General features: G+C 38.5%; 1 pseudogene; it reads right to left on the bottom strand.

Annotated features, from left to right (window-relative positions):
• Window positions 1-940: 940 nt before the first annotated feature.
• On the bottom strand, window positions 941-1,444 carry LOC149846773 (pentatricopeptide repeat-containing protein At1g74600, chloroplastic pseudogene; annotated as a pseudogene).
• Window positions 1,445-17,114: the final 15,670 nt, after the last annotated feature.

Raw genomic sequence — 17,114 nt, 5'->3', positions numbered from 1 at the left:
TAAAAAATATATATATATATCCTCCCCGCACCCAAGTTTTTTTGAAGTGCTGCATCCACACCTGTATCTAGGGGTGGCAATCAGGTCGGGTTGGCCGGTCGTGTCGGCAGGTTGGCGGGTCAGCATACCTCAACACGAACCTGACCTGTTTATTAAGCGGGTCGGCTGTGGCAAACACGAACCCGACCCATTTATTAAACGGGTAACTCGACACGGCCCGGTTAACCTGTTTAATAAACGGGTCGGGTCAACATGATCCGTTTACACGACATGGGGACCCGTTTATTAAACGGGTCGACCCGATAACATAGACCCGATAACCGACCCGAGTAACCCGAATAACCTGTCTAATCATACTGGCCTTCAGACTGATGAGTTAAACTAAAATTGTCAATTGATGAAGCAGAATGAAAAGAGCTGACAGAGTGAATGCATCAGGGTTCATCTCTTCAAGCTGCATCTTTCTGAACAATTGAAATGCTTTCTATGACTGGCCATGTTCTGCAAATCCAGCAATCATGGAAGTCTAGGAAACAACATCTCTTTCAACCATTCGTTCAAACAATTGGAAAGCTTCATTGAGGCTTCCATATTTGGAGTACATTGTGAAAATTGAACTAGCGACAGAAACATCAAGAGTTAATCCAGCTTTAACAGAAACAAAATGTATTTGTTTCCCCAGTTCTTCACAGTCTATGACACTCAAAACACTTGAAGTTGCATATTTTTTTGGTTTCATTCCTTCTCGCGATATTTGCTAGAACAACTCAATACATCTTCCTGTATTCCGATTTTGAGCATAACCAGCAACCATGGTTGACCATGTGGAGACAACAATCTTGTGACCACTATCCCTTTCTTCATGAAATACTCTCTCAGACAACTCAATATTTTGGCATTTCATATATGCATTGATGAGGGCTTCAGAAACCACAACACCTCAAAGAAACCCTCCCTTCAAAATCCAACAGTGGAACTGCAAGACTTGTTCTAGTTTGGCCATTTTAGCACAGGCACTAAGTATGCTTGTGACAGTGTATATGTTTGCATCAACTCCAGAAGTTCTCATGCTTCGGAAGAACTCAAAAGCAGAAACATCCTCCTGCCTAACATGACTCGAAATTATTGTTGTCCAGGACACAACATTCCTATCTGGCATTCTATGAAACTCCATGAGTGCATTCGTAATCTTTTCACATTTTGCATACATGTCAACCAATGCAGTTGCAATGAAGACATCATCTTCCTGATTGCATTTGATTACCCAACCATGAATTCCCTGACCCAAGTCCAATTCTTCCAATCCAGCACAAGTTGTTAAGGCACTTGAAAACGTAAAGGAATTTGGCATACAGTGAGAATCATATAACATACTATTGAAGAGATCAACAACGATCCAATTCTCCTTATGCCTCACACTACCAGCAATAACAACATTCCACATAACCACATTTCTACAAGGAACATCGTAAAAAACCTGAAGGACGTCATCAAATATTGTATTTTTTCAAAACCTCATACCAGTAAGCAATAACCGAGAAGATCTAGGCAATTTTGTGCAGGAAATGGAGTAACAAGAAACAAGCTGATGAGTAATTACGGACCATGCAAAGCAAGAGTTTTATCATTTATGATGGTTGAGAAATCGACATCCACGCACAATAAGCACACAATCGGATGGGAGATGTAGATATAGACAGCAAAAGAGAAGCTCATGAGCACTGCATCCCTCCAATCCCCTCAATGTTTTGGGGACATGCATCTCTGCAAAGCAATCCCCATATTCTCAATTGAACTCACTGCAAGCCTTAGCATGGAGGATGGTGATCTACCTTCTTTCTTCCCTTTCCTCTCTCTTCAGAACAATGATAAGTTGGGTGAGTCAGTGCCTTTCTGGTGATGACAATGGAGAGAACAGGATGCAATGCCTTCAACATATTACATTATCCGTGATAATTGTAAAAATCAACTCCATAAACAATTTAAAACCCATAAAAACTAAGAACCAAATTCAAAGTTAGTGTGCATAAATATAACTGCTCACAATCAGTAAAAATTGCAATCCAACATTAGCTGAAAACACAACTAATCAACAACAGAGGTTAGGAAACCTAAAGCACCAATAAACAACAAACTTATTCCAGATGCATGGAGGCAAAAAATGCAATTGATCAAAATGATTTGCACTTAGAACTATATCTTTTAATTGCGTGTTCATCATATACAATAACTCGATACATGCACAAAAATGCATTTTGAATGGCAAAAAGTTTGATAACTGAGAATTAGAAAAAAGGAAAAACACACACCTCATTAACTGCAAGTGTTTGCCCATTACTCTTCACTTTCTTCAGCTTCTTCAAGCCTAACTAAAATGCAGTCTCCAAACCAATTAACGAAACAAATAAAAATAAGAAAACAGAAAAGACTAAGGGAATATTCTCTCAAAAAGCTCAATGAATCTCCCAGCATTGCATATTCTCTCAACATTAGCTCACCACCAGAAGCATATTCCATTACTATGGCTCACTGAGTTGGTGTAAGGCTAAGCAGCACCTGGAACAGTCAAGTTGGTATCCACAACATTGTACATTACTAATTGAAAGTAATATTTAATATTGCCTGAATAGAGTAAAAGAACATAGGAAAAAATTAATAGTTGTGAGTCAGAGGTATCATACATAATAAATGTGTGATCAAGACCATAAAGCTTAAGAGGCTAACCCAGATCTTAGAGAAGTTGTATTCCCTGGATAAGAAGCAAACCAAATGCATATTCCACCCCTGAAATGAGAAAAACATATTGTAGGAAACCACAAGATAGTATGATTCAGAACTAACCCAAAATAGTAAGTAGGATCATAACAAATGATCACGTGGAAGGAAATCTTCTATATTGCACTCACTTGCATGCTACAACAAGTGTCCTGCCACCATTTGGTCTCCAATCAAGCATTTGAACTCCCTTCTGGGATTCACTAATCAAATACAGGGATCTCTGCAATCTAATGATGTATGTTAAAGCCTAACTACTAATGATGAGAATAAAGAAAAAAAGAGAAGCACATGGAAGATACTTTTCATATGCCACTGACCTAATTCTTCAAAATCGTGCACAGATATTTGATTAGGACTAAATGTAAATGCTAATATGTGCTTATGTTTGTGCCAACTTATAGCTTGAACACCAATTTTTTATGGTAATTCTTGTCTATCAACCTGACCATATGCCATACTAAGATATGTTTTTTTGAATTATCAATGAAAACACAGTTGAACTAGCACAACAAGGAATCAATTCAAGTGGCCAGGCTAGAAATTTTAGGAAATGAAGATGGACATATACAAGATGACAAAACATTGCATAAAAAAAGATGAGAAAAATCAAACCATTAGCAGCTTTTTATAATGTTTTGGAATCTATTTAGCTCATAATGTAAATTTATTGGCAACACAGCGTGCACAGGAATCATAGTACTCAGAGCACACAATTAAAATCGCTAAAAAAATGGCTCCTATATGCAACAGAAATTGATAAGTCTTAGCAACCACATCCCCATCCTAGCACCTTTAGTTTCCAATATGTGCTTGCCTTCTAACATTTCCCGCCTAGAGTGTCAAATATAAATATTACAAATTTTACTTATCACTACTTCTCAAGAAACAAAATACACAATGCACCTTCACTAGAAATGGAGAAACAAAAACAACCTATGTTTATCAAATTTTAAGAGGCCTAATTCCTCTCTTTGGCATAAAAAACAAAAGAGAAACAAAAAGAAGAAAAAATTGGGTGTCCGTGAAGTTGCTTTTGAAATTTGACTGCCGTTTGGGGGGGACAATGAGAGCTTTTCATAAGCTTTGAGGAATGCAAGGCACCCATGAAAAAGCCAAAATGTAGGCAGAGAGGGAATGCATGCTGCCATCAGTCCTGCCTCATATCAGACCCTTGGTGATCCTGGTGGCCTATTATGAAGAAAAATAAAAAGACCCAAGCATTATCGTCACAATGTTTCAACCAACACTAGAGAGAGAGCAGTAATATACCAGTGTGACAGTGCTGCCAAACGATGGGAATGGGAAGACCTTTAAAAAAAGCGAATAACAAACCACATACTTATTCCAGCCCCTTCAAGATAAAAAAAATGAGGTGCCTTCAGCGGGAGAGACAAAACGTTGGATTGGACTTGCTTTGCTTGGGTGCCATTCCCAAACCAAGAGGAGGAACAAGAGAGAGGAGAGAAGAGGGTGGTGGTGTGCGCCTGTGCGGTGAATCTTGATGGCAACGAGGTGGAGAGGACTCAGAGGAGAGGTCTTCGGCTCTCGGCTGCGGCTGGGTAGGAAGGATTCAAGGAAGGACTGAAGTCTTTACACTTTAGGAAATTAGGGTTAGATAATTAAATACATACGGGTTGCGGGTGGTCGGGTTCGGGTAAACGGGTTGACCCGCTCGCCTAACCCGTTTATTAAACGGGTCAGCCGGGTTGGCATACCCCTAACAGGAACCCGACCTGTTTAATAAACGGGTTAGGCAGGTCGACCCGTTTACGACACGAACCCATTTAAGCCAAACCCAAACTCGGCTAAGAGGCGGGTTGGCGGGTCGTGTCAGGTTTTGCCACCCCTACCTGTATCCACACTCGCACCCGCACCCGCACCCGCACCCGCACCCGCACTTATGTGACATAGATTTTATTATCACTGTTATATTCTTTCTATTTATACCATCTATTCATGTAATTTATGGTTGTTCACTCACCTCTGTTTGAAATCGATGAAACCTGAAGAACTCTTTAATTATAAAAAATTGCTTTATGACATACATTGATGTACATTGCAATACTCAACATTACATAGAAACTACGTCATTGGCATAGGACAGATCTAGATGGAGAGTAATGAGAATTGGTATGGATACATAGCTAAAAGCAATAATATGTCAAAATTGGCTAGAACAGAGCACTCTAGGAATATTTATAGATAATGATGCTCTTCTTACATGTTGCACCGGGCACATTGTTAAGTACAGTAACTTTCACTATAAGGAAAGAACCCAACAAATGCTTCAGGGTCAAACTTGCTTGCGAACATGATTGGTTTGTAACATCTTCTATTTCCAACATTGTTCTCGATGAAGGGTAGTCACAGTGATCAACCAGATGAAATCATGCAAGGTTGGCTCCTGAAGTGAAACCTTTATGACTTCATTTTCTATAATATATCTTGGTAGTGTTACTATAATTAATGGTGCTTCACTTTTTTTTTTAATTTATAACCTGAAGAAACCGCACCAGGCACGAAGACCTGGTTGTGCTGGCTCAGCCTGCCATACCTACGGTCGTCGTGCCGGCCGCGTAAAACTCCCATGCTATGCATTGGCTTGCCCAGAGGGGTGATGCCCATGAGAATTGAACCTTCGTGTCCTGGAGCACGATGATTGCTGGGTGTGGGATGCATGGGGATGGGTGTACTGCTCTTGTTCTTTTCTCGCAGATGAAGCAGCAAGGCTTTAGGCCCAATAGTGTCATGTTTGTCAGCATTCTATCAGCATGGTCATTCTGGCTTTGATTGAAGAAGGTAAAATGCATTTTACTTCCATGTACACTGAGTGTGGTATCCTTCCAAGAGCTGATCCCTACGCATGCATGGTTGATCTTTTAAGCCGAGCAGGTCATTTGGAAGAGGCGTATGATTTTATCAACATGATGCCTTTTGAGCCTTCTGCTGGCATGCTAGAATTTCTGTTTGGTGCATGTCATGTCTACGGAAATGTGGAACTTGGCAAAAGGTTTTCCAGGAATCTTTCCAAGTTGGACCCTCAAAATTTTGGATCGTATGTGTTTCTTTCTAACATCTATTCAACTGCTGGAAATTGGTTAGACGCTGACACCCAAGGAGAGAGGATTGACTAAAACACCAGGTTTCAGTTGCATTGAGGCAAATAGCAGGGTTAATTCTTTTATGACTGGACATAGAGCATCTTTGTAGTTCTGGGTCTGGTGAAGATGGAAAAGCAGGGTGTTTGGAAAGAACTAGTCTCAGCTTGTGTTTACTTTCATTCAACCCTGCAATGTCAATTACTGTTGCTATTATCCTGCAGAGGAATGAAGATCTGAAACTGAGACAAGTGGTAGGAGGGCTAAAAGAAATGCAGAATCTGAATCAACTTGAATCTGGAGAACTGCAATATGTTAATGCTCTTTGATGATCAGGAAGTTACTGCATTGCCTATTCGTTTTCTGTATGTCACTATTCCTTTCTGAGTGGTAGTTTTGCATAAGATACTCATGATTTATCAATGATGGAAAATCAAAGGGGGACGGTTGGAAGAGCTTATGATGGTCCAACATTTATTCAATGTGGTTGAGTAGAAAGTCCAAAATCTTTTCAGTTTCATAGAGATAGATGTATAAGAAGCATGAAATGGGGAACCAAGTATTGCAATATGGGGAAATGACTTGGAAAATCATAAACCTTGTATATGGTGTTGCTAAATTTGTCACAACTGGATGAATGATGGCACCAAATGATTGATGGTAAATCTGAAGTGGCAGAGCTTAATGATGCATTGGATACAATGGCAACACACCACAACCAACAAGATGGTGAAGTTCTGCCTGTCAGGAACCACCTCAACAGGGAGTTTCAGAGGTGCCCAAATTAACAATGCTTGTGCCTTGTGTTGTAGTGGAGACTGGAGAAGTATCTGCTCATGAATTTGTAAAGCGTCAAGTTTATCACTTGGAATTAGGGCTGGGAAATGAGGCGAGCAGCTCGTGCTTCAGCTTGTGTTTGATTCGTAATGAGCTTGCTCGAACTTGTAAAATAGGCTTGGCATGTCGAACACAAATAAGATGTGTTCAGCTTGGCTGGGCTCAGTTTAGCTCAGCTCATACAGGCTCGTTAGTAGTAATGAATATATTTTAGATATACATTCTATATCATGCAATACAGTGACATATATAGTCAAAGTGTTTGGCTTGCAAATAATAGGTTTCCAGCACTGAGACAATGTATTTCTTCTGTAAATGAGCCAGCTTAAGCTTGGCTTAATGGGTCTCTCTAGCTCAAATCCTATTAGTTCCAATTTTGTTAACAGTGTACTTTATAAACTAGCCAGCTTGAACTCGACTTGTTTAGCTTGAGCTTGTGCTTGGTTCAACTCGCCATACCGGGCTTGAACACCTCATGTTCGGTTAATTTAACTTGTTTTTCAGCCCTACTTGGAATAAGATGAAATATGACAGTTCTTGAACTTTATATTGCAATTTTGGATCCCCAAGCTTATTGGGGAAGTGAAAAAAAAATTGAAACTACAAAAATGGTGTCCATGCTTTTTCCTTTTGAGATAGCCAAGTATAAATCTGGGTTCGGGATTTTCTTGCAAGGGAAAAACCCGTGAGAAATCTGATCTTTCTTGAAAATATTGGGAAAATTGGAATACGTTATCATAAAAAATATCTAAATAAAGGTGTGCAGGTATGAAAACCAAAAATATTTATAACTCAATATACCACGTTAATGACATTTAGTACAAGCTCTACAGTATTCTAAGGAAAAATATGTGATCTTTTTATTTTCTCGCTATTTTACCGGGGATACCATTGCCTTTGAATTTCTTGTGATAAAATTCAAAGAAATTCTGAATATTGTCAACATTTTATGACTATGTTAAGAGTGCCAGTGGAATATAGGGGTGGATATTGGTTTGGCAGGGCCCCTACCTGACAGTGCCCATTAGGGCTGGGTCTAGGTCCACATACAAACCCCAGACGGTCTTGGGTTGTGCTGGGTCAGGTCTCTTTGAAAAGAAAATTTATCCATACTTGAGCCTAGCTCCGTTTACTGCTAGGGCCAAACCAGGCCTAGGTCTTATTGGGTTTTGGGCTAGGGGCCATCCTGGGTCAGGCATCTGCAAGCTTGTCGGGTACCTGACCCGATTTCCACACCATGGGAATGGGTGTGTGATAGGGTTGCAAATGGGCTGGACTCAGACTGGATCTTTCCAGATTCAAATCTGAATCCGAAGTGTAAACAGTAGATCCAAATCTGAATCTGATCTAAGGAGTTAAGGTTGAATCATAATCGAAAATACATGTGGCAAAACTGTATCCCTAAAAAAACAACAAAAATAAACTATTGACATGTAAAGAAATGTAATCAAGTCAAATTTTGAATTGGAACAATTTGAGATCCGACTTAAAATGTTGATCCAAATCCAAAAGTAATGCAATTAAACAGATCCGAGTTCGATCCATATGTACATTCGGATATTACTTAAAGGATCCATATCAAAAAAAATGTTGGAGGACTGGATTGGATGTCCGACCATATCCGATCCCTTTGCAACCCTAGTGTGTGTCAACTATGTTTCATATAATGCCAATTTTAGCAGCCCACACAACATTATCTTAATATTTTAAATATTATTTAAATATTTTTAATAAAAATACTTTTTTTTATAATTAAAATAAAACATTGTTATTAATTAAAAAATGAAATTGTATCCTAGTTTTAAAAAAAATGAACTCGCGTGTCGTGTCAGGAACAACCCATATCTTTGTGACATATATAACAGCACATTTGTGTAGCTATATCAATGCTATCTAGTTGGATGGTTAGGTCACACTATCATAATTGGTTCGAATCACATGGGAGTTACCCCTGGTATGCTTTAAAAATATATTATAGTATTTTTTATATTTTATTTATGTTTCTAAATATGTTATTATATTTTATGTGTTTTGTATATGCTATGTCTTCCAATATTTATGTGTTTCTATGTCTCTTTTTTGCTAATCCCATAACTGGATTTGATCTAGCGCCTGGTATTAAAATCTTCTCTCATCATTGGCTTAATTAAATAATAGGGTTTGGGGAGCCCGACATGGAAGTTTGGAATAGTTACAAATATTAGCCTTTTTTTTAATATCTCGAGATTATATTGTGAGATCTTCAAAAAATCTCATAGTTTTAAAATATCACCTATTTCGAAAATATGTCATGTTATTATCTCGTTATTAACATGATATTTATATTTTTACATTTCTATATTTTATATATTCTCTCATAATTTAAAACTTAAAAATACTGTTTTTTCGGAGAAAACAAATTTTTTTATTTATCACCAGATTTTCCCTTTCCCATAAAATCCTGATCAAGAGTTTGTGACTGTGGGTTGTATCTCTTGAATGGGTCCTGTACTAGTCAACGTTGGATATCAATATATAAATTGTAGCAGGAGCAGTTAGTGCACGTCACCTTGTGTTGGGACGTTGCAAGTTCGAACCCCAAATGGTATGGTTGGTAAGGGTCTGCCTAACCCCAGCTTTCTCTGTCGAAAAAGGGAAAAAAAAGTATTTTTCTATAACAAGGAACCTTCGCCGAGAACCGGGTCACTTAATGGGCCTGTCTCTCTGCGAGAGAAACCCCGGGTGGGGTCACCAAGACCCAAGCACATTTAAGTAATGTGGTCAGTGCTCCAATGGGTATCACCAACCTGCCACGGCTTGTGGAGAACCAATAAACAAGCAGGTGTATGGATTGGATACTTACTCGAAACTGGACCTAGCTAGACTTGGAACGAGCCTAGTGGGTCCAATAAGCTTATCAGCCTAGGCTAGTGAAAACTCAAGGCTTATATCTGATCCAAGATCATGGTTGGGACTTGGGCCTGGCCAATTTTAGGAATGACAACTTTAGCAAAATTAGTAATGAGGAAAAGGGGTTGGCTTACCACACTAAGTTGGATGCCCAAAAGAGGGATCCGAATGGACCCCTTGTATTATGATTCTTTTAAGTGTTATTTACAAAAAACATGCCCAACTTTTTTTTTGATAACTCAAATTCATACCTAAAAAAAAGTTATAATTCAATTTCATAAGATAAATTTATCTTGAGTTATCGATATGCATACCCATGTTAACTATCCTCGTTTTTAACGGGGAGATAATAATTGATAAATTCCAAATTATACCAAAATAGAATGGGTAAATAGGAGCACATTTAATAGAGTAGGGGGTAGCTGCCTACTCCGAACCATACCTACAACCAGCATACCGAGTTTCTGAGGGGTGTTTTCATGTTCTACATGCTTGATTGTATAAGAACGAGCACTTGGATAGCCCGATTTTGATACATAAATAGGTTTTTATAAGCGGTCTAAATTTTACATAAATATTCAAGCTTAAAAATTCATTTTTTATCGAAATCACATGATCCACATATAGTTTTCTAGCAAATCGACTATGCTGAACACATCTGTAGGGTCAGATTTGAGAAAAACACATTGAGAACCCCGTTCGCATCCAGTAGACACCTACTCCCCACTTAATTTAATGAAAGTAAAATTTGTATATTGTTTAAATGTATTAATTACTAACCATGGTTAGAAAAAAGGATAGTTTCCATGCATATGCATTTGGATAACTTAAAATCCGGCATGCTTTTGAATTATATACTTCTTAGGTATGAATCTGCATTTATTAAAAATAACTATGTTTTAGTAAATAGCCTCTTCTCTATATTATCTATATTGTATCCATATAACTAAGGATGAAAAATGTGGGTGTTGTCCTCTTCAAGCTGCTGGCTGTGTGAAGAGATGATGGGGTGAAAGCTTGGGTGGTAGTCTAACTGGTTTTGGGGTTTCCCACTCTTTTTTGCTAAAATGAAGGGAGGAGAACTCAGTTTGACACAAAAGACAAATAAAAGTAATTCTCAATTATCAAAACTATGTACTCTCCCAGTTGCCCCAAGTGGGGTGGGGCCTTGGATGCTAGACCGGCAGTCAAGGTTTGATTCTCATGGGTGTCGCCCCTTTTTGCAAGCCAAAGCGTAGCATAGGCCCCGGAGCCGTACCTGTGTTTTATGGGGCCTGAGGCGGAGGGAAAAAATGGCCCCCCTATTAATAGTAGGAGTTCGGGGGGCAGCGCCTCCGAATTTTTTTTAAAGAATCAAAATAACAATAAAATTTGCATTCACATTAAATAAATATAATATTTCAAATATTTATATTATATTAAATAAAAATATATAAAATATTTATATAAAATACCTAAACAATACTCATTGGCCTTAAAAATGGGCCCCTAAATTTTTTTTGGGCCCAGGGGCCCTGAGGCCCAAGCCTCATTGGCCTCTTTACAGGTCCGGCTCTGGGCCCCGGGAGCAGGGGTTTTACTGTTGGCACGATGATTGTAGGTATGGCAGGCTGAACCAGCGCCATCTGGTTTTCATGCAGGGTGTTGTTTGTTTGGATTATAATTCCAAGAAAATGTACTCTCCCATTTACATAGAAAAAAATACAGAGGTTTGTAGTTTTTTATTTTGAAATATGAATTGACTCATGCCATTGAAAATTGACAAAATTACTAAGGCTATGTTTGGGAACATGAAAGCCACAATCTTGGTGTTGTGTTATGGTTTTCACTCTAGCCTTTGGATGTGTGGGAGCCCTAGTGTTGCCAAAACCATGCATTGGGGCTGGACCCAAGTTCTTTCTCCTCTCTTCCTCTTCTTTTCTTCCCTAACTGATCAATTTTTCTTCTTCCTTACTCCCCCTTCTTTCTTCCTCGCTTGCAATTGACCATGTCTTTTTCATCTATTTGGGTGTACAAAGAATGTTTTTTTGCAAGCTGGGTTTAGAACAGCCGCCCCATGTGGCAGAGGGATTTGATCTTGGGCCTTCATCTTTTACATAGGATCAGCTTACCACATGGGATACCATCTAGGTGGTATGCAAGAATGGGTTTTGGAGGATTGATTGATATGGCGGATGATGATGCAATGGTGGAAGGAGAAGCAGAAGTTGTTAGAGAGTGAGGAAAAGGGGTTTTGAGGTCTCTTCTGTTGCTTTCTTTTTCTTTTTTCATGCATTTGTTAGAAAGAATGTTTTTTTTAGGGAACACTTTTTTTTATTGAAAATCATTTTTAATATAAGCAGCATTTTCTCCCTCTTTCTTTTTTGGTTTTCAAAAAATTATGCAACTCTTGAAATTGATATACATTTATGAAGCATCATTTTTATCTTTTCCATCTATTTAATACCATCTTTTTCACTATTTTTTAAATATTTTTTAGTTTGATTAGAATGTTGTGCACAATCCTTTTTAGGGATGAACTTAGTTGAAATTGGAAAAAAAATTCAGTAGACAAACACACAAAAATTGAATTTTCAGAATCAATTCATAGAAATGTGAATGACATGAAAGTTTTGGGAGCCAACATCAATTCATGGAAATGTTAAAACCACTTGAAATCCAAAATGAGTTCCCAAACATCTTGTGGGATTGGAAATACCATGAATCCCAACTCCTTGTTTTGGCAACACATGGAAACCTTCTTTCTGTCCTTACCAGTGTTGTGGTATCTGTATTGATCGTTTGGCTAACGATTCAGGTAAATTGGCCGATACCGATACTCAAGTGAATCGTTCAGAATCGCACAAAGAAGAATTTAAAAATATTATATGTCAATCAAAGCATGACACGTCTTAAAGCCATTAAAATAATACTAAAAATAATTTTAAGTATTTTTTATATTTATTAAAAAATAGCTATTTCAGGGGTGAAGCGTATTGATTTTTTGCTGATACGATCTATCAAGAACTCTACATCTCTCGGTAGCGGTAAACCAGGCAAATCTTTTGGAAAGACATCCACTAACTCTCGAACAACCTCTACATCATAAATTGATGCTTCCTCATGATTCAATGCAACCACACTTGTGAGGAACATCTGACCTTCGTGATGCTCAAGGATGAGATCACTCTCCCATTACAAGAGAGTCGAATTGCGTAAACCTCAACTAGGGATGACTATGTCTCTTCAATAAGACCATGTGCTATGTTACTCCAAACCGGCAAAGTGCTCATAAAGTCAATCCATCCCGAGAATGACATCGGCCGACATAAGCCGATGCGCACAGATACTGACAACATTGGTCGTGACACAAGGCTCCTAAACATAGCCTAAATGGGGGAGAGAAAAAAAATAAAAAAATGATTTTCTTCGACACATGAAACCCTTGTCCCTGGTTGTGTTGTTGTCTTTCATTGTCTTTGTTCCTTCATCGTTCCTTCTTCTATTTTTGTGGTTTCCATTATTGTTTGAGGAGGCTGATGGGTTTACACGAGGAAGACAAAGTTTTGCCTATGTCCATGTAAGTAGCTCTTTCTCTCTCTAGATCTGGAAATCAGATCTGGATCCGGACTCAATTTTGGTTTTTGTCCGGGTCCAAGGGTGGATATGAGTGAACTTGTGGATATATATAGGTTCATGGGTTTCAATAAAAATCAGGTTGACTACGAATAAGTATGGTTCTAAATGGATCTATTTTAAAATCAAATCCGAAAGTAAACCAAATCCAACCCAATTTGATGTGTTTTCGGCATTTGGATTTGGGCAACTATAGATTTGTATGGGTTAATGCCCTTGGGTATAAACTAGGTCAGGGATAAACAAACCTCAACCCAATTTAATTTGGGTATGGATTCAAGACTAGGTATAACAAATTGTAGTGCGTATGGGTTAATAGGTTCGGGTATAAACAACTCTTGAGCCAATTTGATATAGATTCAGGTTATCATGGTTTTGACAAACTGAGAACCATATGGGTTAATAGGTTTGGTTTAGTGGGATCGGATCTCAATGGCTCATTTTTTAAATTAATTAAATATTATTTTCTAACAAGATTATATATCCACAAACTTCACTATAAATATTGATGAACTAAAAAGCTTATAAAAATCACAATTTTAAAGCATGCAAAATTTGGTCATAAAAATTCGGAAGATTCAAATGACTTGAGGAAGGATTTTATGAGATCACAATTACCTTAATTGGATCTGCACAACTATAAACTTTGAGAATTGTCAAGTATCTCTATTGGGACTCTTTAGAGATCAATATACCAAGTTTTGTGTTTTTGAGTTTCAAGGGTCCGGGGGCAGGGGTCTTAGCCTGGAAATTTTATGCTGCTGGCACTGCTGAGCCAGCGTGACCAGGTCTTTCTGCTGGGTGCAGTTTCTTCTGTTATAAATCCAAAAAAAAAAAAAAAGGATCCGTGCGTGTGGAAGATCAACACCATTCATGTCCTATGTTTGGAAATTGGTACAATTAGATTAACTCAACCCTCACAAAATGATGACCCAATAGCATATACAGAGCGAATTGCAGGATTCAAATTACTTCATGCTGTTTCCCATGTACAAGCACTAGAACTGCTGGATGCATTTGTTCTTTGGGTACTTTCTCAGTCGCCACTCTTCTGTTTTGTATTTTTAATATAAAAGAAAAAATAGGAATTATTTATAGGGATAATTGATCTTCATGTTCGATAGCAATTCGCAGATAAATGGATCAATAGACACAACTCTACCATGTCAGTTCAGCAGCTTGCTTCATCTAACCTTTGACTATCTGGTTTATTGCTGTTACTTAAGAGAGGTGGTTCTCTTCAAGATTTGATTGTTCAAGTACTAACGAATCAAGCCCCAAGGGGTTTGGCGCAATTGGAAGGGCCCTGGCCACTTAGACAGGTGGTCAGGGTTTCATTTTCATGAGCATCAGCTTCTTGCATTAATGAGGGCAAGGATATGCCTTGCTCAGCCGAAGCTGGGTGACTCCCTGAGGGCAAAGGGTGCGCCATGGGTTTACACTGTTAGGATAGCCACCATAACTACGTCTGGCTTAGGTAGCATGACTGGGTCTCTGATTCCAAGGGTAGTCTCCTCGTCCTACATGCAAAAAATACTAATGGATCGAACTCCCTTTTTTTAATTGGAATTCACCTGTTTCAGATTTCACAGATTGATGCAACACCATTTGACTCAATCAAATCAAGGATATTCTCCAAAATGAGATGCATAAGAAAGAAGAGCGATGCATAAGAGAAAATCACATTCGTTATATGATAAACGCATGCTTCAAACACAAATATGCATGGTTTCTCAGCACATAAATATATAAGCAAACAAGCATATAGGAATATCTTATCTCAAGAAACTCCTTAAACCACCATGGAATGGAAATGGTCTTTTCCTCAAATTTTTGTGCTTCAACAAACAGCCATCATTTCCCCTTTAATACTCCTTCAAAAATGCATCTTTTACTTGAAATAGAGCTCCCAAGGTGGCCAAGGCCCTATCTCACTTCTAAAATGTCATCTTCAAAAGAAAAACCCATGATAGTTTTAAATATAGCATGCATGTTCTTTTTAAGCTGAATGACCAAAATACCCTTAAATTGGCTTAACTTCCAACATTAAGAACACGCCGTATGAGCCTTATCACTGGGATCTAAATCTAGGCGACTCATCGACGAGGCGTGAATCTCTTGCTTGCCTAGATTGTCAACTGAAAACTATCAAAATCAGTCATTTCTGTGGAGGTTGGCCTGAGATGTATTTTGTAAGAATGATGTCGAAAGTCTGACGTGCACTTCAATTTGTTCACATCGTTCTTGCAGATAACTATAGTAGAAAAATGGACAAGCTTCACACACAAAATTCTTAGAGATGCCTAAACTGTCTGCGGATGTTCAGATTACCATCTCCAGACAGCCAACATGATAACAGTGACTCAAATAGCACCACAAATCACATAAGCACACTAAACTCGTATGGATAAAGCTTGTTACCAGCAGGGGCGTAGCTAAGGGGGGGCAGGTCTGGGCTGTAGCCCAGTCCTACCTCCCCAAACAGTTAAATATTTTTTTTTTAAAAGCCCAGTCCTAGCCCTGCCCTGATTCCATATGAAATAGATTTTTATCCATTTTTTAGCCCAGCCCTGACTGCAGCAAATAGTTTGATTTGTCCATATGAAATAGATTTTTATTAATAATTGTAGCCATTTTTATTTTATCTAAAAAAAAATATTTTTTTGGGGGCGCTGCCCCCCAAACCCCCGACTATCACACAAATAAATTTTTTTTGGCTACACCCCTGTTTGCCCCCCCCCCCCCCTCACATGAATCTTAGCTACGCCCCTGGTTGGAGGCAAGCTGCCCGAGCCAAGGGATGGTCCGGGGGTTGGTCGAAAGGGTCTTGCTTGGTCCGAGGATAGAGGGTTTGTTGGCCTGTCTCTTCGAGAAGGGTCAGGTGCAAAGGAACAGTTGGTTTGAGTGGATGGAGTCGACTGGGTTCAAACCTCAGCCAGTCAGCAACTTCAACCGTTGCCAGGCCAAGATGCTCCTGGGACTATTTAACGATGGTTACGACGTGGAGGAGTCGGGGAACGAGCTGGTGATGGGATGGAAAGGCAGGCGTCTGTTAGGGGCTTCTCTTTGGTCACCTCCCACCTGCCCCCCTCTCTCTCTCTCTCTCTCTCTCTCTCTCTATATATATATATATATATATAATGCATTCTTTAGGCTCCTTTTTCGTTAGGTCTCGTTAGGCCCATTCAAAATTTGTAGTTTTAAGTTTTTATTTATCTATAGGTTTTGTTTAGTGGGAACCAGTTTTTGGATCACCGGAATCTGACTTGTACGTAGGTTTTTTCAGTGATCCAAAATCAATGGCTACGAAGGTACCAATTTTTCCCTGCTCATAAAAAGATATTTTTCATCGAAAAAACATGATCCAAGAGCCAATTCCCAATAAATTGAGCATGCTAAACATATCTAACGGCTCAGATCTATCATAAAACACTTAAAACCTATGGGGCAGAATGAGAAATGGGGCCTAATATGTTCATATACATATATATGAACATATTATACCCACCTCATTCTGTCATGTTATGCCCTCTCAAAAAAGGTTGTTTTTTTATTTTTTTTATTTGCATCTAACACCATACATGTGATCTATAGGTTTTGTTTAGTGGAAACCGACTTTTGGATTACCGGAATCTGACCCGTATACAGGTTTTTTTGGTGATCCAAAATCAATGTCTATAAAGGGTACCCGTTTTTTTTACTCATAAAATTATATTTTTTTGTCAAAAAAACATGATCCAAGAGTCGATTTTCACTAAATCTAGTATGCTAAACACATCTAACGATTTAGATCTACCATAAAACACTTCAAAACTATATATGGGGGCAGAATGGGTCCGAACAAAAAATGGGGCTTAATATGCTCTCTCTCTCTCTCTCTCTCTCTCTATATATATA

This window comes from Nuphar pumila, chromosome 2 (genome assembly GCF_984573655.1).
Source record: "Nuphar pumila chromosome 2, dmNupPumi1.hap1.1, whole genome shotgun sequence".
Lineage (NCBI taxonomy): Eukaryota > Viridiplantae > Streptophyta > Magnoliopsida > Nymphaeales > Nymphaeaceae > Nuphar > Nuphar pumila.
Note: the sequence above shows the minus strand (reverse complement) of the source record. Positions and strands in the feature narration are given on the sequence as shown.